This window comes from Misgurnus anguillicaudatus, chromosome 23 (assembly GCF_027580225.2).
Source record: "Misgurnus anguillicaudatus chromosome 23, ASM2758022v2, whole genome shotgun sequence".
Classification (NCBI taxonomy): Eukaryota; Metazoa; Chordata; class Actinopteri; order Cypriniformes; family Cobitidae; genus Misgurnus; species Misgurnus anguillicaudatus.
Window position 1 is genome coordinate 7,006,790 of NC_073359.2, and position 26,594 is coordinate 7,033,383.

Consider the following 26,594-nt stretch of genomic DNA (forward strand, 5'->3'; position numbering starts at 1 on the left):
AAAGTTTAGGTTAGGGACAATTATATTTTATAAAGAAAGTGGATTCTTGCGTGATCAATTGGGTGGGGGGCACCTATATGGGGCACCACAAGGTCTTTATACGCCTATGCAGGAACATTTATCGAAGGTTTCTTTCTAATGCATTTGTGGTCTAGAAGAAACAATTATATTAAATAAATGTTGGGTTGTTTTAACTCATAGTTCACAAGTTTGCATTACCGTGTAAGCGATAGGGAATGAGATAAAGCATATTTGGCGTGCTGTACGAGGGGAGGGCTCCAAGCTCGGAATTTTAGCCCGCACCCAGAGAACTCCCCCCATATAACTGGGATAGATTAAACTAGCTGAGAGTGAGGTGATGGGGTGGAGAACGGATGCTGCAAAAAACTGTCACGGGACAGAGGTGAGGGATGGCCATTTATACACTGCAAAAAATGATGTAAAATTCTTAGTATTTTTGTCTTGTTTTTTGGTAAAAATATCAAAAAATTCTTAAATTAAGATGCTTTTTCTTGATGAGCAAAATGACCCAAGAAAATAAGTCTAGTTTTTAGACCAAAAATATCAAATTTAAGTGATTTTGTGCATAAAACAAGCAAAAAAAAAAACGGCTAATGGGTTAAGCAAATTTTTCTTGAATTTAGTGTTTAAGAAAAATGTTCAAGATTTTTTGCTTACCCCATTCTCCTCCTAAACTTAGTTAAATAAACTTAATTTGGGTAACAACAACCAAGCAAGTGGAAGTCATTAAATATATAAATATATGTCTTTTGTGATTATTCTTGCACCACTGATATCAGACTTTCATTATATTCAATAGCTTAAAATGCATACTGGCACTGTAGGAGTCTGAATATGGGACACTTCCCCTGGTGGAGATACATCAAATTGGGTGTATTATGTATCCCATCCTGATGACAGATTTCATTACTATTTAATCTACTTTAATATTTGTTTCAGTTTTTAATAAAAATGTATTTCTATGTCACATAAATGAATTCTGCAAGATCTGGATAAAAAAATGAAGGACTGTCTGAACTAAAGAATTAGGATCAAACAAAACATTGAGACACATTCGATTATTAAACCAAATATGACTGCAGAACTAAAAACAGTTCCTGTGGGTGAATGCCAGGACATTACTTCAATATGTGGCTGCTAGGGTGTTTTGAGTGTTTTCGTATGATCTTTTGTGGTTGCTAGGGTGTTATGGGTGTGACTTTCTTTAAGTTTAACCTCCTAAGACCAGAGTTTTGGTTTGTCTTATTTTAGATTTCTACCAGCTATTCTGGGGTTACACTGCAAAAAATGATGTGTTAATTATTTACACATTGTGTGTGTCATGCCATTAAGGTTATTTTCATGTTAAAATAAATTAAAGGGCTAACACAAGTCGTGTTAAATACAGTGATGGGAGTAACGCGTTACAATTACTGTAATTCCATTACTGTAATTCCACTACTTTTAGCGGTAATAATAAACATGTAACAAAGTATTTTTTTTAAATCAACTAACGCAGTTACAATTAGTGAAATTTAAATGAGTTGGTTACTGACGTGATAAATGAACACTTGCAGACAAGGCATTTCTGATCTAATGTCGCAGGACCGTGGTGGGCGGCACAATGAATAAAATAACACAGAAGGTGTGTTAGTTCAGGGCAAACACATTAAATGTTGATTTGATTTAAAAAATATCTGTTTTGACAAGAATTTTTGCAGGTACATATAAAATATAATCTGTTATATCTTAAGTAAATGTTTGGTTAAATGTTGAGGAAAAGTATCTGATGTGTAACATTACATTAAACCCTTGCATTAGCCTTCAGTATCTTAAAGGTGCAGTGTGTAATTTTTAAAAGGATCTCTTGACAGAAATGCAAAATAATATCCAAAACTATATTTACAGGGGTGTATAAAGACCTTTTTATAATGAACCGTTATGTTTTCATTAGCTTAGACCGAGACTTTTTTTATCTACATACACAGAGGGTCCCCTTACGTGGAAGTCGCCATTTTGTTCCGCCATGATTCTACAGAAGCCCTTAACGGACAAACTTTTTTACTAAGTTGTCTCATCATAGCTTCTCTATGCATTTCAAAAGCGATGGGTAAGTAGTGGACTGAGCCGTTGGTTGCAATTCGCAACCTCACCACTAGATCCCGCTAAAATTGACAAACTGCACCTTTAAAGCGGTCTGTCTCAATGTCAAAATTAAACAATAAAAGAAAAACATATGTAACATTGTTTTTTCTTTGCGTAAACAGGTTTAGTTCTGTCATGTTTTGTCAGATTCCAACAAATCATGCATTGTTTGATGTTTTTTAATGTTAAAATATAAATAACAAATTTTTGAAAATTTGCTCATTCCAACTCAATTTGCCAGCACAGGTCACAAATGATGCAGCAGCAAACAGAAATAGAGAAAGAACAAGGTCTTCTAAAGGGAAAATCATATATAAAACTATGGCTGATGGTTCTGTTGAAAATGTAAACAGGCTGTTGTAAACATACATTTGCATATAGCATATATATTTGTCCAAATCCATGTTGATTAGAGCATTAAAACCTTGAAAAGTGTTAATTTTAGGTAAATTTAGAACAGATTTGTCCATGTTTGTGTACAACTTCAGTTACACATAATTAAGTATTATGGTGCAAACAACAAAAAATATGATGTCCACGTATGTGGACACACCAGATCTTAGGAGGTTAAAGAGCCCAACCCACAGTCTCCACAAAAAAATCAGTGTTGGGAGAAAAAGGGACAAATTCAACCTGCTGGGTTGTAATTTAACCTATGTTTGATCGTTTCAAACCAAAATGCTGGGTTGTTTTAACCCAATGTTGGGTCAAATATAAACATTTTCTGGGTTAATTAAACCCAAAGGCTGACCTCGACGCTTCTTGACTCAAAGCTGGGTTAAAAATAACCCAACATTTTTTTTACAGTGTATGATATTCTCATCTACACATACCTGACCCTGGACCACAAAACCAGTCATAAAGGGTCAATTGTTTTAAATTAAAATTTATACATCTTAAAGCTGAATAAATAAACTTTCTATTGATGGTTTGTTAGGATAGGACAATATTTGGTCGAGATACAACCATTTAAAAATCTGGAATCTAATGCTGCATTCAGTCCAGGCGTGGTAGAGGCGTCAAGCGTGAGTGATTTCAATGTTAAGTCAATGTAAAGATGCGTTGACGCATGTCTGGAGGTCTTGCGACGCGAATGAGCGGTTAGCACTGCGCGGTAGACGCGATTCCGCCTCAGTCGCGCATCTAGTTTGCACGAATGGGGCGAATTGAGCGTTGCCATGGCTAACGCGCAAGTTGAAAGATTTGAACTTTTGCGGAAAAACGCGCCACGTTAACCAATAAGGAGCTTGCTCTAGAAGGGATGTGATTACAGGAAGGGAGCGGAGTCGCAGAAACCCCTCCCATGACGCGAATTTCCGCATGAATGTCTCGATGACTAGAATTTCACGTGCAAATGAAACGAGTTAACTCAAAATGTTCAAGCGGCAAACTAGATGCGGTAGATGCGAATTTGACGCCTTAAACGCGGCTGCTGTGAACCCACGGTAAGGGTGCAAAAAATCTAAATATTAAGAAAATCATCTTTAAAGTTGTCTAAATAAAGTCCTTAGCAACATAAATTACGAATGATATATACATTTTTATATATTTACAGTAGGAAATTTACAAAATATCCTCATGGGACATGATCTTTACTTAAAGGAACAGTATGTAGGATTGTGGCCAAAACTGGTATTGCAATCACAAAACTTGTGGCTAAAACTGGTACTGCAATCACACAACTGGTGGCCAACACACAACATGACAACATAAACATCAGTTGAGAGCTGCAACTCCACTTTTTAAATGACAATATCCTGGCCAGACCACTGTTGTCAGTGATATAAGTATTTGAAATGAAAATGATTTCTTAATGTCTAGTGATATATCAGGTGCATTTTATGATTAATTGATATACATTTCTTACATACTGTTCCTTTAATATCCTAATAATTTTTTGGCATAAAAAATTATAATTTTGACCCATACATTTTTTGATAGAATTGATAGAAATATACCCATGCTACTTATGACTTCTTATGGGTCATTACCATGAAGCCTATATAATTGTAAAAGATTTTATATCTGCCAGGTTGAAATCATTAGTCGTATCACTTAGACAAGCAATCGCTTACGTCTTCTAAATAAGTCATAATTTAAGGATTTCACGTCCGTATAAGATTCATGCTTGCAGAGCCAGCATGGAAACCATTCAGCTTGAATATAAAGTAGCCATCAAATAGCCACAGTCAAGTACAAGCCAAGCTGTCGAAAGTGATCTGAAACACTCTCAGCACTCAGCGCATCACATTTCAGAAAGTTTCTGAAAGGAAAAATGTCTCAGCCCTGGACAAAAGGGTTCACTGCGAATCCCTCACGTCTGACAGGTGGCTTCATAATAACGTGTCGTCCGTAACTGTAAACAGATCTGGAATGTTTCGAGATCCGTCATGACTTGGGTAAAAATGTTGCTTTAACCCTGGGATGGAAAAAAGGGTCAAATTGCTGCCGTGTGCCTATTGAAAACAGGCCTATGAAGGAGAATGAGAAAAAGAAAAATGGAAATAGGGTGGGGGAGAGTTGGCGTGTTTGATTTGATCTTTGGTTAGCGCACAAGCTTTATTAATGTGGCTTTAATGAGATGATTTGTCAAGCGTGTTAGAGCTGCTCTGGTTTTAAGGTAGTGTGGTAACTTTCTATGGTCACGTAAGGTACATTACTCACTGGATGAGTTCATAGCATTTTCGAAAAATGTATGCATTAGTTGCATAACGTCCATTTGTAATTTTTTTGAAGATGAATTACTTTAATCACTTTGGCTATGTGTGGACCTATATGTTGAAATCACCTCCCATAAGAAACTCTAGAAAACTATTTGGTTCATCTGACTCAACCTGGGTACTTCGGCCCTTGACAGATATTTCTACTAATAACCGATGAATAAGAAAGATTACCTGGCTAGTCCTGTAACTAGTGCTGGTGTTTTTCAACTGCTGGACCATGATGCTAACAACATCAGTGTCATGGGTTCGATTTGCAGGTAATGCCTAACCTTATTAAATGTTTACACCACAATCCAATCCAAGTTGTTTTGGATAAAAGAGTCTGTCAAATGCATTAGCCAGTGGGGTTAAAAATAAGGTAGCAAGGTAGATGTTATTTACACTAAAAAAGTTAAAATATCAGCATTTTTCAACGTTATGCTATTTACAGTAGGTAAAAAGTATTATTTAATAAATAAAATGATATAATTTGCAATAATCACAGTGTAAATTATTATAGTTATTAAAAAAAACTACACCGACCCCTAACCCTACCCAATAAATACTTTTATTCTTAATAAACACTTGTTAGGCACTTTAAAGGAACACTCCACTTTTTTTTGAAAATATGCTCATTTTCCAGCTCCCCTAGAGTTAAATATTTGATTTTTACAGTTTTGGAATCCATTCAGCTGATCTCAGGGTCTGGCGCTACCACTTTTAGCATAGCACAATCCATTGAATTTGATTAGATCATTAGCATCACGCTAAAAAATAACCAAAGAGTTTCAATATTTTTCCTATTTAAAACTTGACTCTTCTGTATTTACATAGTGTACGAAGACCGATGGAAAATGAAAAGTTGCAATTTTCTAGCAGATATGGCTAGGAACTACACTGTAAAAAGTGTTTCTGTGCCTTAGTAGATTTAACAAAGATAAAACGAGTAAACTCTATTAAAAAATTAATTTTTGTTTTTTTAATCAAAATTTGAGTTTGAATAACATAAAATGATGAATAATTTGAGTAATTCTAAATGAACACTTTATTGAGTAAATTCAGCTTCATTTTATCATGTATTATACACTTAAATTTGTAATAAGGAAATTAACTTAATAATTTTGTGTTGAAACTACACGAATGATTTTAGTACATAGCTAACTAGGCAGTAGACTCATAGTTCCCAGAATGCTTTGCATGGGACTGCATTTGGACAGTGAAATTTAAACTCTATTTTATGTGTTTTTAACTAAAAAGAAAGACTTTTTAGTGTTTAATGTTCATTTATCTTCGAGATTTAGACGAGTTTTTGTTTCATCTTTAAGTGTTGTAGTTCCCATTGTTCAGAAGACTGGTGCTTGTGCATAGACTACATATACTGAAGTATGTGGCGCTTTACACCTGCCCAAAACTAAACTGGGTGAGTGCGTTGATCGAATAAACAATTCGTGCCCTCATCTCACAGAAAGATAAAGTCTAAATCAATGTTTATGGAAACAACAACATACCATAAAAAAAGTTACCTGTACCAAGAAAAGTAAATTAAACTGAGTAATACTAGAACTATTAGGTTAACTCAACTTCATTTTGTTGCGTTTGTATTAAGTAATATTACAGTGTTTATTATACTTAAAAAAGGCTACAAGTTGACTCAACTTAAAACATCAAATGCAGCCACTCAATTTTTATAAGTTAGATTTAGGTATTACTTTTTACAGTGTATACTCTCATTCTGGCGTAATAATCAAGGACTTTGCTAATGTAACATGGCTGCAGCAGGCGTAGTGATATTACGCACTGCCCGAAAATAGTCCCCTGCTATTGAAAGTAACCAATGGGACTATGTTTAACTCTAGGGAAGCTGGAAAATCATTTTATTATTTTCAAAAAAAGTGGAATGTCCCTTTAATACTACTTTTTTAAATTCTTCATTTTTATTAAAAATAAATACCTTTTCGATGTGATATGTTATATAAATAAGGTTAAGAGCAAGGTCGCCAAATAGCAGATTTGCACCAGCGGCGTTAAATTAAAACCTAGGTTTATGAGCCAAACAGAGCTATTGTAAATAGCGTTTGCCAACAAGGCACACTCAGTGTAAATAGACACTACGTAAAAATAATTATATCTGAATCAGGCCATGACCCAAATTGTGGTCCTGCACAGAGTCTACATTTCGGTGACATAATACTCCATAAACTGTTGGGTAGCAGTCTGCTTATGAGTACCCCTCTGAATCATGAAATTGTAAATGAAACACCTTACGGTCTTTCAAATGTCACAAACACAGACAAGCAGAGGCAACGAGACCCCAAATTCACATCATGTGCGTCATTTGGGACAAAGACTTACTCATCCATCACGCTTATGCTGGTCTGTCAGAAAAAGAAAACACTGTACCGCTTTTTGCAGACTTTTGCAACTTTGATGGGAACAACAGGTTTCCAGGATATTGTTTTAGCTGTGGTTTGTCAAAGCAGTGGGCTCACCTCTACGTCTGGTTTGCTGGCTGACCTTAACAGGGTAAAGTAGTTTTCGATTGTCCGGCAAAAATCCAAGTGTAGAATCAAACCGGTTACTTGGCAGAAAGCTTTGGTTCCTGAAACAAAGACACAATAAATCGGTTTTCAGCTCAGGGTTTAAAGTTATTCACTGTACAAAATATGAAACACTATGGCTTTGGTTTCAAAACATGTATGTATTAGTTCACTGCAATTTTTGTTTTTCGTGAAAGTAGTAACCGGAAGATACGAATTTCACAGGAATATGAAGTCACACTGAGCATTGGTGAAGTGGCACGTGCATATCTACACAAGGTTAGCGGCATGGTGAAGTTGGTCGTAAATGATTTCACACATTGGCCAAACGTCTTTGAAAGCACCCAATGTAACATGTCTGCAAAATCTTTCGATGTAACACCCCTTCAGTATCCAAGTGCCAAAAGACCAAGGATAAACCAATAAATAACACCATAAATGATTTCTTTCATAAAATATTGAGCATTATTCAAAGTTTAATGCACAACTTGTTTCCACTGCCCCCTACAAATAGGAACAACCTGCTCTGCATTACGGCTTCCTATCTGCAATTGAAGGAAGTTATTTTTGAAGGGTGAATAAGCCAAACTTTCATTGACAGCAGATGAGATATATGGCTGACTGGGCAAGGTCAGAGTTTGGGACATGTGGATCCTCTTCTGCTCCTCCAGGAGCAATAACCACAATAGCAAATGAAGCGATACAGGTTCCTGTAGTACTGTCTTGGGAGGACATCAGTCCATTAGAGGCTGACAGCTTTTCAAGCACATCATTGAAAGAAGATTCAGTGAAAATGATTGTGAGATTGCTTTGACATTTAGAAGGTGAAAGGTCACAGGCCATTCAGCTTGGGTGGCATGAGGGAATGATCTGCAAGCGGCGCCCCAAGGGTGCCATGAAGACATTGTGAAGCGTCGTTTGGAAACGTCTAGATGTTTTATGTTCGGTGCATTTTACTCAATCATGGGTTGAAAACATGCCAACTTTTGTGAATGAAAGTCCATTTCTCTTACTTTCCAAGTCACTTTGGATGAAAGTATCTGTTAAATCCCTAAATGTTAATGTAAGTTTCTGAGCTAATACTAGACAAACATCCAAAACATATGCTGGTAACCACTCAACTGATCTTTTCAGCAAGACAAAGGACAAGAACAAGACGTGGCTAATGTCCAGCTGGCTCTGCATTTAACGTTATGTGGGAGTGATGCTATGGGAGCTCTTTATGCAGACACGCTTGGCATAATTTCATCACCACCCTGGGACCATAAACAGGGAGGACAAGGAGATACAGACAGGAGTGACCTCTGCCCATTTATCCCCAACTTTGACCAGTCCCATCAAAGTTAACAGCTAATTGGGCACCACTGGTACTCCCAAAAACTCAGAAAGAAACTTTTCCATGACCATACACAGTCATAAAGGAGCAACTTTGAATTATGTTAATAAATTAGATGGTAAGATTGCTTTTGGAGATACTTCTATTTAAATATGAAACCTTTTAAGGCCATAAAGTATTACCAGTTTCCAGTTCCATTAGTTATATCTACATTTGCCATAATAAAGCAAGTGTGACAGTGACAAGATCTTAACCAACCATCATAAAAAAAGAACATTATTTAGTACGTCATTGATTTACTCATATTGCATCCCTACATGCACAATTTATTGAGGGGCATATTTGTAACCAAATGGCAACACACAAAACCAATAAAGCCTAATAAGAAAAACACAGAAGCAGTTTAACGTCCCTTAAGTGACATTTTACCAAGTGAAACGAAAAGACAAGGAACATTTATAAAGAAAGCAATTGGGATTCAATCATGTTGACTTTTGAGTCTGTGGGTTCAGAAGCTCTTCTCATAGTCAATGACTGTTGTGGGAATTGAAGGCATTATATACTGAAGAATTACAAAAATGGCCACATGCCTATAACTATAGTTGCCAGGGTCACTGTACATTAGAGAGGTTAAATGAATTTGGACTCCAGAGAGACAGACACCAATGGATTTTAGCTTGAGACCTGAGATTCTGCTTTGGATATCAAATAGAAAAACATGGGAAAAGCATGAGGTTTTTCCAAGAAAACCTGTGTCCTTCTCCCACCAGTCGGTTAAGACTACACAGGAGGATACAGTGGGATGCAGTTGAGCATTTCCAGCACTACGAACGTGACATTTCCAGTCAAAAATTAAAAAGTAAATTCTCCGAAAATGTATCTATTACATATTGAACCATCTGTTTATATTTTCCTAAACCCCTGAAGACCAGACCTCACTTAATTATCAGTCTATAATCACGTTTTCTATTTTAGATCAGAATAGGACATATGTAGGACACAAAATAAACAAGTTCTGCACTTAAAAAAAATAAAAAAATGCTGCATTGATGTCAAATCAACATATTTTTATGTTACTTGAACTTAACAAATTAAGTTAAACAATTTCAACTTGTTATATCAACTTATCCAGCCCAGTCTCACAAAATTTCGTTATATAGACGGTTTCAGCAGTATCAACATAAATAAGCGGCTGTCGTGGTCCGCACGTAACTTCCGGTAAACTCCGCCAAGAGTAAATAACAACAAAGTTCTTTAAACGTAGTTTATTTATATAACAAGCAAAAAAAAACCACATAGATTACCTAGGAAACCAAAACATTTGTTATTTCCGATGAGGCATTTGTTCAAAAGATCAATTTAGCAACTAGTCAGACCATTAAAAAAACGAAACCGGAAGTACATTTCAGATCCGGACGTGTATCGCGTCCGTGTGTCTGATGTAACCGTCTATAGTCACATAACTTTTTGATTCTTTTTTCGTGATATTATCACAAATTTCTGCGTTTTTGTGATTCTATAACGAATTCCTGTTTTTGTGTGATTATCACGTATTGGTTACTCAACTGTTTTGTCCTATTTTTTTACCATTGTCGCTTCGGTTTAGGGTTAGATTTACATAAAATGACATCCCAAACCCAACTCTAACCCTTACGCCAGGCAAAATATATAAAAATTAAATCAGAAAAAATACTATAAACCAATATATAAAGTGACATTCTAATGCAAACACCAAATCTAACCCTAAACCGAAGCGACAATGGTTAAAAAATAGGAAAAAGCAGTTGAGTAACCAATACATGATAATCACACGAAGACAGGAATTCGTTATACGATCACAAAAAGCGCAGAAATTCGTGATAATATCACGAAAAAAGAATAAAAAATGTACGTGACTATATGACGAAACCTTGTGAGACTGGGTAGACTTATCACAAGTCAAAATTTAAAATAGTAGGTCGAACTGACCCAAACTAAGTTGTTTTATACCCAGCAATAATACCCAACAAATGTATAAAGGATGTCTCTTCAAAGAACAAATACAATTTATTTTATTTAAATTTTTGTGTTTGCATTTATGCATATGTAACATTTCTCTGTTATGGAGACAATTCAGATCTGAACTAAAACTTAATTAAATTATTATTGTTCTTTGTCTTGCTGAAAAGACCAATTAAGTTGGTTTCCAGCACATGTTTTGGATGTTGATCTGGTATTAACTAGTTTAATCAGCAAGACTTCCTGGGTAAACAAGCCTTACCAGAAACTTACATTAGCATTTAAGGATTTAACAGACACTTTCATCCAAAGTTTTAAAGCATGCAAATATTGACATCTGAGATATCAGAATAATTAAAAACTTTTGGTAAAAACATTTTCATGGTAAAGTTGACAATTTGCGTGTAATTGCTTAGTTCTGCATTTTGCATTTAAGGACCATGTGCATTTATTGATCAAATGTAACATAATTAGATGCAAGTGTCGCATTTACAAAATGATACAGAACGTAATATACATCATTAGGGAAAATTGTTAATAGGGAAAATTGTAAAAAGTAACTAAATTAAATGTGATTTACATCTTCAAATCCTGCCAGTTTTTAAATACAATAATAGTTTTGTTGGCTTGATCTGCAAGTGTCTTAAACGAGTAGCTTTTTAGCGCTTCGATAATTCTTTTCAATGATGTCCGGTGGGACATTTGAAAAGCTTTTTTTGTTTATGCGTACCCTGTTATGTTCTGCCAAGAAATTACTTAAAAGTTTATATTATCTGCATTAACTTGAATTATATCTCAGCAGGCATTTAACCTTACAACACATTAACCTTGTAACAGAAAATAAAAGAGTCCGTTTATGAGCGTGTGATCGTTCACACCATTCTAAAAAATAAGAAATGCTGTTAAATTATCCGTTAAATAGTGCAAATGTGATTCTTCTTCGAATAGTTATGAGTATTCCAGATGTGCCCTGCGTTTTAAGTATTCACAAAGGACGCGTCACATTGAATTAACTACTGTTGCTAAGACCGGGATCCTATTTTAATTAAGATGAAATGTCCTTTTATTTCAAGCAGCAGGACTTGTTTATTTTAGAGATGGCGTAGTATTGAAAAGCCTGTTACAGACATACATAAATGCATTTAACAGAGGTTCATGCGAGTTTGCAAGAAACAGAACAGGGTATTTACATTCCAAACAATCGGATATGCTGCTAAAATTGCATTTCAACAGGACACATTGTGTGGCCTATATAAAATTTCATAAAACAGCAATACGATTGTTAAAATAATTGTTCCCAAAAGCTAGACCTCTTTATTTCAGCAGTGTGAAAACATTACTAAAACATGACGCGAGGACAAAAATATGTTGTGCATGAATAAAGAAAAAAATCTCTTACTTTAAGGGGCATCAGTGGTATTATCATTCTGGCTTACCTGGGGAGCTGCCTACCTAGTCAGCCTTTTAGGCATCATCAACACCAGTCCCAGTATATAATTAGCCAAAATGCATGTTTTTTGGCCAATGAATGTTCATCAATACTAAACCAGACTCGTGACTTCAATGTCCACCCAGTCCTTCAAACAGCCAGACCATAATTCTGTCATTACTTACTCTCCTGTTATATGCAGATCTGTAGACCTCTGGGTTCAAAACCGATACTGTGCAGGGATATTCTTGAATTTCATTACAGGTCCATATGTTTTATATACATGCCTCAATTCCTGTTCAGCCCACTACCACAACAGTGAGCTAACAAAAGAACCTTTCTATTACAAGACTAATCTCAAATCATATTCAGGATAAAAGTTTGCGTAAACATTATTAATGGTGTATGTTACACTGTAAATAGGGATGCTACTCTCACTGTATAAATTTGTCCGCCAATTGAACTGAACTGAAGCGGAGTACATACTTTCAGTGCATTTGTGTTTTGGATTAAAAGGGAGGTTCTGGTTCTTATTTAACTCGTCAAAGGCCAGACTAAATATTTATTAGTTCTCCAGGTTGGATGTCAGTCTCTCAGGATGGGGTGCACTTGTTCAATGGACAGTTTTAGAGACCTGTCTGGTTTAAACATTGATTTATAAGTGTGGAAATCTGACATCTCGTCACAATATGATATCAATTCTCTCAGCCATTTATGCAATGTTTGCGGATACCCCTACTGAAAAAAACAGCATACCAGCAAGACCAGCATATGTTGTGTTTTGGTGCTGGTTTTCTGGTGACCACCAGTATAGACCAGCATAATTCCCATGTTGGTCTATGCTGGTTCAGCTGGTGGTCATAAGGATACCAGCACCAGCATCCCATGCTGGTCATACCAGCAAGACAAGCATATGTTGTGTTTTGGTGCTGGTATGCTGGTGACCACCAGCTAAAGCAGCACCAAACCAGCATGGACCAGCATATGGGAAATATGGTGATCTATGCAGTTTTTTTCAGCAGGGACAAATTCAATTTGATTATATTGATTGATTTGACGATATTTTGACAGCGTACTGCCATAGTTTTGTTGTTGCATTGCAATGTGTTGCACGGGCAAACACTATTTTTAGCAAATGAAAATGTGTGCTTTGGTGAAAATGTGTGAACGGACGATACGCAAGTGCTGGGCAAAGATTAATCACGATTAATCGCATACAAAATAAAAGAGATTTTTGGCATAATATGCGAGTGTGTGTGCTGTGTGTAATTATTATGTATATACCGGTATGTGTATGTGTGTATATATATATATATATATATATTTATATATATATATAAATAAATAAATACACACACACACACACACACACACACACATTCATCTATGTATTTAAACATTAACATGAGTATAAATATTTATTTATATTTTTTAATATTCTATGTATGTATGTATGTATGTATGTATGTATGTATGTATGTATGTATGTATGTATGTATGTATGTATGTATGTATGTATGTATATATATATATATATATATATATATATATATATATATATATATATATATTATATATATATAAAATCTGAAATGAATAAATTTATTTATGTGTGTGGTTAAATATATATAATAATTACATAAGGTACACACACAAATTCATTTCGACTTTAAAGAAAATCCAAGCAATGCTTCTTTGCTACGAATAAAGAACTTTCATTAAGATTGCCAGGGCATTTGCCATATGGGTTGTTACTAAATACTGTATTTAATAAGTCAGCGAGATATTTTGTCTGAATTGTTTGGGTACTGTTCATTAGGAGACAAAGCAAGCTGTTCTCAACAAGAACAATTTAATGTATAATTCATGTCCATATTACAAACGATCCAAAGTTTAAGCAACAGTAATTCTGAAGCCAGCCTTAGCAAACTATTAATTCTAGCACACAGTATCTAGAAAGCATCTTTAAAATAACACTGTGCTACACTAACTACCATTTCAAAGTTAACATTCATGAGCCTATGCCTCAATAAACTAAACCTTGCTTAGCTCTTCACTACCCAAAGTCAAAGATGCCCCTAGGGCGGCCATTATGCAACCCAAAATGTGCGACCCAAGACCGCTGAAGGTCCTTCCAATGAGCTGGTTTAGACGCCCCAAAGCTCCTGAATTTATCATCATCGACACATGCTTGCAGAACAGATCCAGCTGTAGGTGAGTGGACGGGTTTGGTTGAAAACACTTTGTAGGTGTTAAGACAATAAACTAAGACTTATTCTGAAAATAAATGGCAATTGCTGTTGTTTAAGAGACTAACGTGGTAAAGCCAGCACAACCTGTGGGCTTCAAAGTCTGCACGCGGCAGCTGAGTAAATACGTAGTAGGAAGTCAGGGGTCAAATAAAAGTGGGGTAGAAGGTGAAGGTATGATGGGAAAGATAGATGATAGTTGTAAATGTGAATTATCAATATTAATTACAGGGAATAAAGGCAGTTACCAAGATCAAAGGAGTTTGATACTATCATTTATTATAACCACAGGTATAAAGACTGATCGAGAGACCAGAAGGTAAAGATATCCAGATATGAAGTATGTCGAGGAGGTTATATTTGGTTTGTGACAGTTTCAAGTGCCATGAGAGACAAAAACCAGCCGTGGTCCTGAAAACACAATCAGCAGTTAAAACAGTGATGATTACTAAAATAATATTCCTGCAATGACCCATCACATTCTTGAAGGACCATCTGCATTTCAGTGAGAAACTCCATTGCATCCTTTTCTTTCTTTCTATTTTTCTGTTTGAGAGAGCCAAAACAAATACTCTTGAGTTTTAACATCTTTCAATAGTCCAATACTGTCAATGATGTAAATGTTGCGCTAATTCGCCAAATCCAACATGAAAAGACGCCCTAGGGTGTACAGTAAATCAAATAAGCCCAATGCAGAGAGACCTCACACTAGACAGTCCTAGCGGCAACCTTAAAATATTATGTATGTAATAACAGCTCATGCTCTAACAAAATAAATTGTAGTTCCGGTCTGCTTAATTTTATTAGTTCGAAAAGACCTAAACGCCAGAATTTTACTCTAGTGAATAATTTAAAGTGTGAGTAATGGCGCTTGTTCTTCCTGCACAAAGTAATGCATTAATCTTGGCAAACAATTGTCTTCAAAAGTTACCTTTAAATATTAAAAGATAAGACTGTAGGGAAAATATATGATGTCTCTTTAACATTTCCATTAAATTAAATGGAGTCTCCTGCTTCTCCTAATTTTCTTTTAAAAGAGACCCTAATAATCTCAAACGTCTCAGGGTTGCCAAAATAAAGATTATAATCAAAGTAAAAGATTTTAATATGTACTCATAACTTCTTAAACGGCACATATCACAAGACCTTTATAAGATGTATGTGAAGTTTTAGCTCGAAATACCATATAGATATATTCATTATAACATGTTAAAATTGACACTAGGTGTGAGCAAAAATGTGACGTTTTTGGGTGTGTCCTTTAAAATGCAAATGAGCTGATCTCTGCACTTAATGGCAGTGTCGTGGTTGGATAGTGCAGATTAAGGGGCGTTTTTATCCCCTTCTGACATCACAAGGGGAGCCAAATTTCAATGAGATATTTTTTCACATGCTTGCAGAGAATGGTTTACCAAAACTAAGTTACTGGGTTGATCTTTTTCACATTTTCTATGTTTATAGAAGCACTGGGGACCCAGTTATAGCATTTAAACATGGAAAGTGTCAGATTTTCAAGATATGTCCTCTTTAACAAATTATCCTTTGCTTCAAATTTCAAGGAAGACATTAGTAAGCAATTGAATGTGAAAAAGTCTGTGTAAAGTTCAATATTAAATGAGTTCTTCACGTTGACTTAACATTGAAATCACTCGCGCTTGACGCCTTTACCACGGCTGGTCTGAACGCAGCACTAGACTTTTGGGAAAATACTCTGTGGACTGGCGAGACGAGTGTTGAACTTTTTGAAAGGTGTGTCCCATTACGTCTGGCGTAAAGTAACACAGCATTTAAAGGTGCAGTGTGTAAATTTTAGCGTCATCTTGTGGTGAGGTTGCAAATTGCAACCAACGGCTCAGTCCACTGCTCACCCCTCACTTTTGAAACGCATAGAGAAACTACGGTAGCCACCACCGGACAAACATGTCATTGTCGGAGACAACTTAGCAAAAAACTTTGTCCAAGGGCACTTTGTCCATTATGGGCTTCTGTAGAAAAATGGCGGCACAAAATGGCGACTTCCACGTAAGGGGACCCTCGGTGTATGTAGATAAAGACGTCTCATTCTCAGGTAATAAAAACATAACGGTTCATTATAAAAAGGTCTTTATACACCCCTGAAAATATAGTTTTGTATATTATTTTGCATTTCTGTCAAGAGATCCTTCTAAATATTACACACTGCACCTTTAAAAAAAGAACATCATACCAACAGTAAAATGTGGTGGTGGTAGTGTGATGATCTGGGGCTGTTTTGAAGCTTCAGGACCTGGAAGACTTTAATAAATGAAACCATGAATTCTGCTGTCTACCAAAAAATCTTGAAGGACAATGTCCGGCCATCTGTTCGTGACCTCAAGCTAAAGCCAACTTAGGTTCTGCAGCAAGACAATAATCCAAAACACACCAGAAAGTCCACCTCTGAATGGCTGAATTAAAACAAAATGAAGACTTTGGAGTGGCCTAGTCCAGTGGTTCCCAAACTTTTTCAGAGTGCGGCCTCCCTTGTATACGGTGCATTCCCTCGCGGCCCCCCAAAGAAAATTTGTGACAAAAAACTGTTCTAAAATTCATCATTTTAATAAAAAAACATTAAATTATACAAAAAAGTAGTGCTTTTGGTTAGTAGCCTTATTTTTTTTAGGTTTAACTACACAGAATTCATGATAAATTAATGTATTTCATAAAATGTCATAAAACTGGGGCCCCCCCTGGCACCATCTTGCGGCCCCCCTAGGGGCCCCGGCCCCCAGTTTAAAAACCACTGGCCTAGTCAAAGTCCTGACTCATTCGTATTGAGATGCTGTGGCATGACAGTTAATGCTAGAAAACCCTCTAATGTGGCTGAACTACAACAATTCGGCAAAGATGAGTGCACTAAAATTCCTCCACCGCGCTGTAACAGACTCATTGCAAGTTATCACAAACGCTTGATTGCAGTTGTTGATACTAAAGGTGGCCCAACCAGTTAATAGGTTTAGGGGGCAAACACTTTTTCACACAGGGCCATGTAGTTTCAGATGTTGTTTTTCCTTAATAATAAAAACCTGCATGTTGGCGTTATCTTTGATTAAAGACACACTATGCAGTTATTTTACCTTAATATAACAGCTTCAAAGTTATTTCAGTGGTAAACAAAGTCATAGTAGGGCGAATTATCCTTCTGTTGAAGCTCGGGGAGGACGCCGCTAGCAAAACCAGCAATGCAAGCTTGAGAGAACCGCCCCTGACAAATCTCGCGAGAATCACGACTTGCTTTACGGCAACGACGTCACACACGTTAGGCTTGTTCGACTTCGTGTGGCGCTGCAAGAACCGACCGCCGGATGACGTCAAAGTACCGCGAGAATGATCCAAGACGGCACTTTGACGTCATCCGGCTGTCGGTTCTTGCAGCGCTGCATGAAGTCGATCAAGCCTATAACAACAACTGCACGCGCGGATTTGAGACGTGAGGCTAAACGATTTCAAAGTTAAGAAAGCGCATTCGGAAGAGAGTAGGAAAAGGAAGAGAGAATCTGAGCGCGTTAGGAACCGGACAAAAGTCCCACTCGGTCGGGTTTATACTCGGCGTGAGCTAAAAGACAGCACTGGATGGGATGCTGATCTGGCGATCTTGTTGATGGACTAGTAAGGAAATCGCTCATGTGTAAACTTGTTTGAGGTCTATGTTGTATGTGGTTGCGCTTGCTTGTAGTATGTCATGCTATTATAATGACAACAGTTGTCAATATCTCACATAATTATCAGGACATAAATAAGCCTAGAGGTTGTAAATAGTGTAAACATGCACAATTTGCAAACTATTATGATAAATAGCAATAATCATGTATAGTGACATTATAACGAACTAAGTTATGTAATAATGCAAAGTACACAATTAACTTTGTCATGGCATTTTGTAATCTTTACTTGTGATTTAGCTGCAATCATGTAAAAACGTTATAAGCTAGCAAACGCGGTACTTTTATTATTATATGCACTCTACACTTGAAATAAACTTCTTATTCTCCTATTAACATCATCTGTAGTTAAGTAGACTATGCAGTAGCCTAATATTTGTATGAAATTGTGAAACATTACCTGGTCATTATCTTCGGAGGTGTACTAGAGTGGGAAATTACGACAGTATTCTCCAGCGACTCTAGGGGTCGCTGTTTGACAAAACCGCCGACAATGCATAGAGCGGCTTTAAAATGTAAATTTGTTTGGTGATCTGAAACATTAAAGTGTTACAAATTGGCAAAAACAAGAAATCTGGAGCGGGTTTTTCACACCACTGTATAAAGTTGATCAAAATGTTCCTATAAAAAGTAAACTTCTTAACAATACTTTATTATACTGGGTAGGTATGAGGATCGCTTGAAAATGGACACATGCAGACCTGCATTTCTGTGGCTGATGTTTACCCGCATCGGTGTTTACCAGGGAAAGTCCTCTATTCCCCCAGAGACACATTGATCAGCGAAATCTGTTGTTTGCAAATAGGTATCCACATGGGCTTTGAGCACAATAAGCTAGTGGGTGTGTGATGTGCTTTTGCCCTAACAAGTCCAATGCCGCCATCATAGACTCTACGGAAGTATTGGCGACTACAGAACGGTGACAGCAGGAGACAGGAAAAAACACAAATACAGGAACACACACTATATCAGAGACAGAAAATAGACAGAGGGAGTTATCATAAGAGAATTACACGTCCACTAATCAGAGAGAGAGAGAAAGTGGACATACCTATGGGGACGTAGCTTTGAATCTGGCCTACATCGCACACCGATCCCATTTGCCCAATCTGTCTCACTTTCTTGTCTCTCAATTTCACTATATGGAAAAGAGAAAAAGCTTGTTATTGAATGAACAAATTTTATTTTGATGAATGCAAATGAATGTATGATAAGGAATGTGATATCAGATGCATATCAACACAGCATATTAATAACACCGTTTTATTAACGTTGGTTTGTTATCTTTCTTACAACACGATTACTTTGATACAAGTTCTCCATTTTTATGCACAAGTATGCTAAACATGCTCATATACATGCCAATGATGCTAAATACCAAATGCCAGTCAGCAGACAAACACGTGCACATTTACTGCACTCTTGAGAGCCGTGTGCAGCCCCGCAGTTGTGCTTAACTGCTACTGTCTGCACAATCTGAGGAACACACAATGGATTTGTGTCATAATTTATGGTTGGCTGTGCAGTCAGACCATCTATGAATAAACAATTGTTTCCAGAGCGGTATATTGTGCTAACAATATGTGTAGCAGGAATCCCCCGGGGCTGTGTACTCAGCCCTATACAGTTCTTATAATGGTGAATAACTGGTCCTCTGTGGGCTGTTACTGTGTAGGGAAACCAGATCATCTACTTCCACAGACCTGCAATTTGAGATTAGATGCCAAACACAACACTACAAATCAATTTATCACCATAAAACATATTCACTTTACATTGCAGACATTTGAGGAATAGATTGAAAGATGGGGGGGGCAGAAATACATTGTCATGTTTGTATTCTGCATGTGTGTACAGGACAATCTGAGGCAGGCTGGGTGTATTCACTATAAACCCCCTGCTGCGACAGAGGCCCAGGCCAGACCTATTCAGATGTATAGCCCGATTTCTTTATTTAGCCTTGAGAACAGACCTGCGTTATCATCTGCTAAGCTCACCAAAAAATGAAACTTTTGAGATTATTTACTCACCCAAATAACCACTTTTGGGATGCTTTTTAAGGATTCATAATATGGCTACACAATACCTGTAGCGAAATAGAATAGTGCGGACATTGTGCAAAATGTCTCTCTTTGTGTTCCATTAGGTAATAAATGACAAAAATTTGTATTAAATTAACAATTGACCTTTCGCCGACCCCTCCCCCAAAACGGCCATTGTCCAATCACACATCACAGCAACCGTTACTATGCGAGCACCTCCGACAAACATTCACGCCCGCAGCGTTTGTGAGCGGTGCATACAATGGATAAAACAGTGTGGACTGCCCCATTCAATGGATAAAACATTGTGGACTACCCCATTCAGTTAAATGTGTCGAACATTTACGAAGCATAAATACGTCTGCACAAAGGTAAGGCTTACAGATAACTAGTTACAGTGTGGTCTAGATCTACTAACTAGAGGCAAGAACACAAATTGGACCAAAGTTATGATTACCATGAATATAATTGCCAGAATGTTAACCTACTCTCTATGCTAAATTTAATGAGTTATTTTGACAACATTAGTTAACATGTTAGCTAAGGCTAACTACATTAGCTGCAGTTGTGTTGGGACTTTCAGCTCCCCAACTTTATTTTTCGTCAGTTTACGACAAAGTCGAACATAGTGCCCTAACAATCAACTTTAAATAATTAGTTTTTATCTTTCATGTAGCATTTTATGAACGGAAAACCTACCCCTGAGTTTCCCAATCCCATAAATGCTGTGCAATTTTATTATATTATACGTTTTATTTATTATATTATCAGTCCTGCAACTTTTAAGACAAAACAATTTCCTATTTGTGAAATCTATCACCATAAATAAAACATTATGATTCTCAAAACGGCTATCCTCAAAACAACAGACAGAGAAATGTTAGTTAGCTTTGAATGGCTTTGAAACACACGTAGGTTTAGCTAGCCAACATTCCCTTGTATTTTATCAAAATAGCTACTCGCAATAGACATTAATAGTCTATACAATATGAAAGATAACTTACTCGGCAGTGCAAGAGCATGACTGGTCCACAAGGCTGTGCTGGTTGCATTTGAGTTACAGGTCATGTGGTTCTTCATTTCTTGCGTGAGACCGGTAAGCATTAGCCTCGATAGTAGTCGTGTCTCCTTCATTGAATATTTTTATATTTTGAATATATCGCTCCACTGCATACTGTAACCCCTTTTGCCTCGATCTGGAGGAAATCGCGGCGGTATTGCTCCAAAAAATGTCACTGACACGCACGGGTATATCGCTACCCGCCATGGCAATCTGTCGCGCTGGTCATTTGTTTGTCGGAAGTAGCAACAGTAACTAAGGGGGGCGGGGCTCGGCGAAAGGCTAATTGCTCTTCTTTTTACTTCTCTGTTATATTCAAGCAAAATCTAGGTTTAAGATACCCAAAAAAAACTAAAATTAAAGAATAAGGGCAAGATTTACTAAACAGGGTAAATTAGCATGAGAGCGCAATTCCAAAAAAAGCGCCAATGGGAGTGGTAATATCTGCTGGTTATTTACAAAAAAAACGCAAAGTACATAACACAGGTGCAACATCTGATTTCCATAATGACCAACGCAATCTACTAAGAGTAACGCAAATTAGTTCAGGGTGGCAAATAAGCAGAGCTGATGAGGTGCGCTTGAATTCAGCACCACGGACATCCCAGCAGAAAATTTGGGGTGTGTAATCCCAGCTAACGAAGCCAAAGTACCGAAAAAAACTGGAGGACAAAAAATTAAGGTTTACTAAACGTTTTGAAACGTTTGGTATTGTGTGACGAGTGACGACTTCTAGTGACTCCTGTTTTATTTACTTTGGCAAATTGCTGCCATTTCAAGCATAAAGTGATTTAAGATTTTTTTTGGCATAAAAATAATGGCACAAATAATGGCGCAAATACCAGTAATATCACAAGCGCAAACATTAGTAAATCGCGTTGCGTGAATCATTTTTAAAAAATCTCCTCACAAAATTTTTGCGTCTGAAAGGGAAACTCCTAGAAATGCATATGCAATAAGGCCAGTCGCAAAAATAACTAAACCACACCTTTCAGCGCTAATTATCCACTGCGCGTCTTTAATAAATCCTGACAGTTGTTATTTAACACCAAAATGATGGTTTGCGCTGGCGCAAGTTGTTAGTAAATCTGGCCCTTAATTTGTATTTACTTTCTTAAAAACCCTTTTAAATGTAAATTTATGAATACGAATTGTATCTCAAGTTTTTTATATAATAAACAATACAATTTTATTTGTATACATATCACATCTGTATGGAGGTTGTTCACATCCAATATGTGTCTGGTAATTGGCCATATATGGGTGAAATAAGCTTCGAGTATATGACAAGTATTTAAACCACACCAAAAAGGGCAGTGATTTTGTACTTAAATCCTTCAGTCATGAAAAGATTGTGACAGATAGTAGGAAAAAGGACCTGCTCAAGTTCTGATGAGAACTCTTAAAAATAGCAGATTTGGAGAATGACTCCCAAGTGAAAATGGGGAAGGTTTTCTTCTAACAGTTCGAAAGGGCGACTATACGAACTCCAAAAATCAAGTTAACAGACATTTGGCATGTCACATAATAGTTCCCCGTATGAACTATTATGGTATCTTACTCAGTGGCGACTGGTGACTTCTCTTCTGAGGGGGCCGAATTCAAAATACAGTGCCCTCCATAAGTATTGGAACCCAGGGACATTTTGTGTTATTTTAGCCGTTTACCAAAATTTATTCAGTTTTCAGTCATACAATGAATATTGTCTTACTCTCAGCGTTTTTTGTCAGAATGTACCGATTGTTGATCTACTAATATTTCTTTTTTGTCTGACTGATGGATTTGTTGTGTTTTTGAAACCTAAATATGGTCTGTTATCACTTGCATGGAGATCTCCCTGACCCAACATGATGTGGGTTCAGAGCCACAGCTTCCAAATGCAAACGCCACACTTAAAATCCACTCCAGACCTTTAACATCCTTCATTTATGAGGAAATTATTTAACAAATAGAGACAATACCTGTCCATAAAATAGCTTTTATGTCAACTCTTCCATTTCTTTATACCCATTATGTTGTACCCATTATATGACTGTAACTAGAATCAATTTTGGTAAACAGCTAAAATAACACAAAATGTCCCTCTGTTACAATACTTTTGGAGGGCACTGAATGTGTTGCTCGTTATTTCAAAATATGTGTTTGTTGCATCATGTGACCATGTGCGACATGCCTCTTGTCAAAATACGTGCCTGCACATGCATCAAAAGGATGATACAAGAGATGCTTGTGTTCATAAAATACGCAAGACACTAACTTAACACTAAACTCTGATTTATGAGATTAAGCAAGTATTTTAGACGAGTCTGAAGAAGGCTTGTATTTTGACATCACACATGATGCACTTACGTGACGCGCCAAAGACATATTTTGACATGACGAGCCACACATATGACGGGCTACATGACGATGCAAAGCTTCGAAGTCACCGTCCGCCACTGATCTTACTTTGCTCTGAAAATATCAATGCATGACTATATTACTGGAAATTAAAAAAAAAAAAAAAATAGTAGCAACATTATTATAAAAAAGTTAATGGGTCCGTCATCTCTGTGTTTTGGGGTTAGATAACTTAAAACATGTTGTAAATCATAGTAATGCTAACTTGCAGTTTAGATATTTAATGTATAAACTGCTTTGACTAATTCATTGAGTCATTTAATCTTCACACTGATTCAAATCTGTAACCCTTCATTATAAAGGTTGTAAGTTCACTTGAAACGATTCATTAAAAGAATCGATTCATAAGAGTCATTCGTCAAAGACAACTGAACACAAGACTTCATGCGGCGCTCCAAGAACCGACAGGCGAAAGACGTCAAAATAACGCGAGAACGATGCGAGAAATCTACTTTCGACTCGTTCTCGCGGTACTTTGACGTCATCCGCCTATCAGGTCTAGTAGCGCCGCATGAAGTCGTCGAGCAAGCATAATATCATGGGTTAAATTTGCTTTTTATGTCATCACTACAATCTATTTAGACTGCAAATACACTTTAACAACTTCGGGTGAATAGTTTTTATCTCAAGAGATGTTTAAGCAGGAGCAGAGCGTGACGTGGCAGAGTACAAAACTGACATGAAAATCGAACATTTCTACCCATATATTTCTACTGGTTATATCGTTTAACCTACATATCATTCACTTCTACGTTTTAGCAGTATCTTACCTTCTGTTCTCGTCTTTTAAGAGAGTCCAACGAATGCTTTAAAGTCCATGAAAGCAAAGTTTGAACCGGTCTTGGTCGTTTTTGAAATTGAGGTAAACTCACATGACGAGTTGTTCTAGAGTATTCGATTCTGATTGGCTAATTAATGAAACGTGTAATTCAACATAAAACAAATGCAGTATATATAATAATATTTTATATATATTTTTAAAAATACATTTTTCATGTTGCATTAATGAGAATTACTTTTTTTCAATTATGGTAATTGCTAAATTATGAAATGGACTGGATTTTTATGAAAGTCATGAAATGCTTATTTTTCTGATTTATGCATACTTTGCAAACGCAGTCTTCTATTTTCTTAGTAAAAATGTACATGCATTTTGTCCATGTAAAACACTCATGCACATATCTGTATCAAGCTAAAATCTTGAAATTTGAACACTTTTTATTGTTACCAGGACTCTGGGTAATGCAAAAAAGTTGATAAAGGTTCAACACGTGGATAAAAAAACTGCATTGGTGAGTACAGGTTTTTATGTCAGTCCACAAACATGAACTTTCTATTTGCAGTATATTCCAATATTCATCATTGATATACAGTATGTTCATATTGTGCACCTGGTCCTGGAGCTCTGCAAGCTTGCGTAAAATCTTGTGCGTGAAACCTGTCAACAGAAGCCATTTCATACCCAGTTTATAACCTGATCCACCCATGAGAGTCATAAGCTTGCATGCATATCGCCAACCAATCTTTGTATCTTGGGGAGAACTGGAAAGTACTTTTTGGGAACCTTCCATTTCCCACCTGTGATTACGGGCCTTGTGTTTAATAAGTAAAGCAAGCAGTGTCTAAGCCCTTGAGCCAACATAAATGTTTACAAACCCTTTAAACATCCAGTACGCATTATTAGCTGGCTCTCAATCATCTGCTGTACAATACAGGGTCGGCGTGACACATACCAAGGTCTCTTGCACGATTTAGTCACAGATTATTCATTGTTAGTCAGCTTGGGGCTGCGGTGTTGTTGCCCCTCGAGGCCTTCAGTCTTTGCCCTTCACCTGTGTGTGGTAATGAGCTAAGTCCGACGAAAAAATGCCAAGCTGCAATCACTCTGCATGCCTGTATGATGTGAACGCTTTCCTTTCTTTGTTACCAAACCGTTTCCCCCGCACAGCGCTAGGCATGTTTCTAATTATAATCCAGCAGAGGGACACAGCGTGCTCTCGCCAACATGTGATTCATAGTGCAGGTGACCATTTATTCCATTAAACTTCTAGAGAAGAAGCTTGCTGATTTACCGTCGCTGGGATTTGTGCATGATTAAGATGCACTAAATCAGCTCTGCACTATAGGAACCGTTGTTTATTGCACTACTGTAAATCATTTATGCCATTTATTTATGCTGCTATACATTTTAGTGGTGTTTTTTAAAACAAGCATCACTTTCACAATTGCTCTAGTCTTCCAACTTGTGATTTTTGGCTGACTGATGATAATGCAACTAACAGATTCAGACCTACATGACTGAGGGATATGAGCCATACTTATGCCTTAAGGATTTGAACTAATCTCTAACCCTTCGAATCAGTTTTGAAGAGTATTGTTTTCTGCAAGGTATTCATTATTGCTCAAAAATATGATACTTGTTAACAAAATTTCTCCCTGGAAAATGAATGTAAAGATTTTCAATACACATATTAATATAAGGATCTTTCATTTCATTCATGCATTTGGCTGTCATCATGAGCCATGATACCATGAGCACCAAATTTAAAGAGATAGTGGTGATTTAATTCAAATGTGCAATGTGTAACTTTTAGAAGGATCTCTTGACAGAAATGCAATATAATATATTTCACGAGTTCGCCCTTATATCTAATCTGATTGGGAAAGTAAGCATATTTTGGCGTGCTGTCCTGGGGGAGGGCTCTGGATCCGGAGTGAAGCCCAAATCCGGGGTATGGGCCGAACCCGGAGAACTCCCCCATCCCTAATGCAGGGTTTACACCAAACGCGTTTTGGGCGTCAAAATCGTGTCTACCGCGTCTAGTTTGCCGCTTGAACACTTTGAATGCATTCGCGCATGTAGAGCGAAGTAGACGTGCGGAAAAAGCAAGCATTTGACGCGCGTCCGAGGCAAAATCCGCTGTGGGAGGGGCAACTGCTGTGCGAGTGTCTGTTTGCAAGATGACTGATGTTACTTGTGCATTTATCAAGAAAGTTACCAGTTTGTATTGGGTAA

General features: G+C 36.9%; 1 non-coding gene across 2 annotated transcripts in view; it reads right to left on the reverse strand.

Annotated features, from left to right (window-relative positions):
- Nucleotides 1-19,216, reverse strand: part of LOC129453690 (uncharacterized) — a 91,992-nt gene extending 72,776 nt beyond the window's left edge. For both annotated transcript variants that reach the window (XR_012365893.1, XR_012365894.1), the window contains exons 1-2: nucleotides 19,128-19,216; nucleotides 7,337-7,446 (exon numbers count right to left, since the gene is read on the reverse strand). This is a non-coding gene — a transcript (uncharacterized protein). The remainder of the gene's footprint in view (nucleotides 1-7,336; nucleotides 7,447-19,127) is intronic.
- Between the last annotated feature and the right edge of the window lie 7,378 nt (nucleotides 19,217-26,594).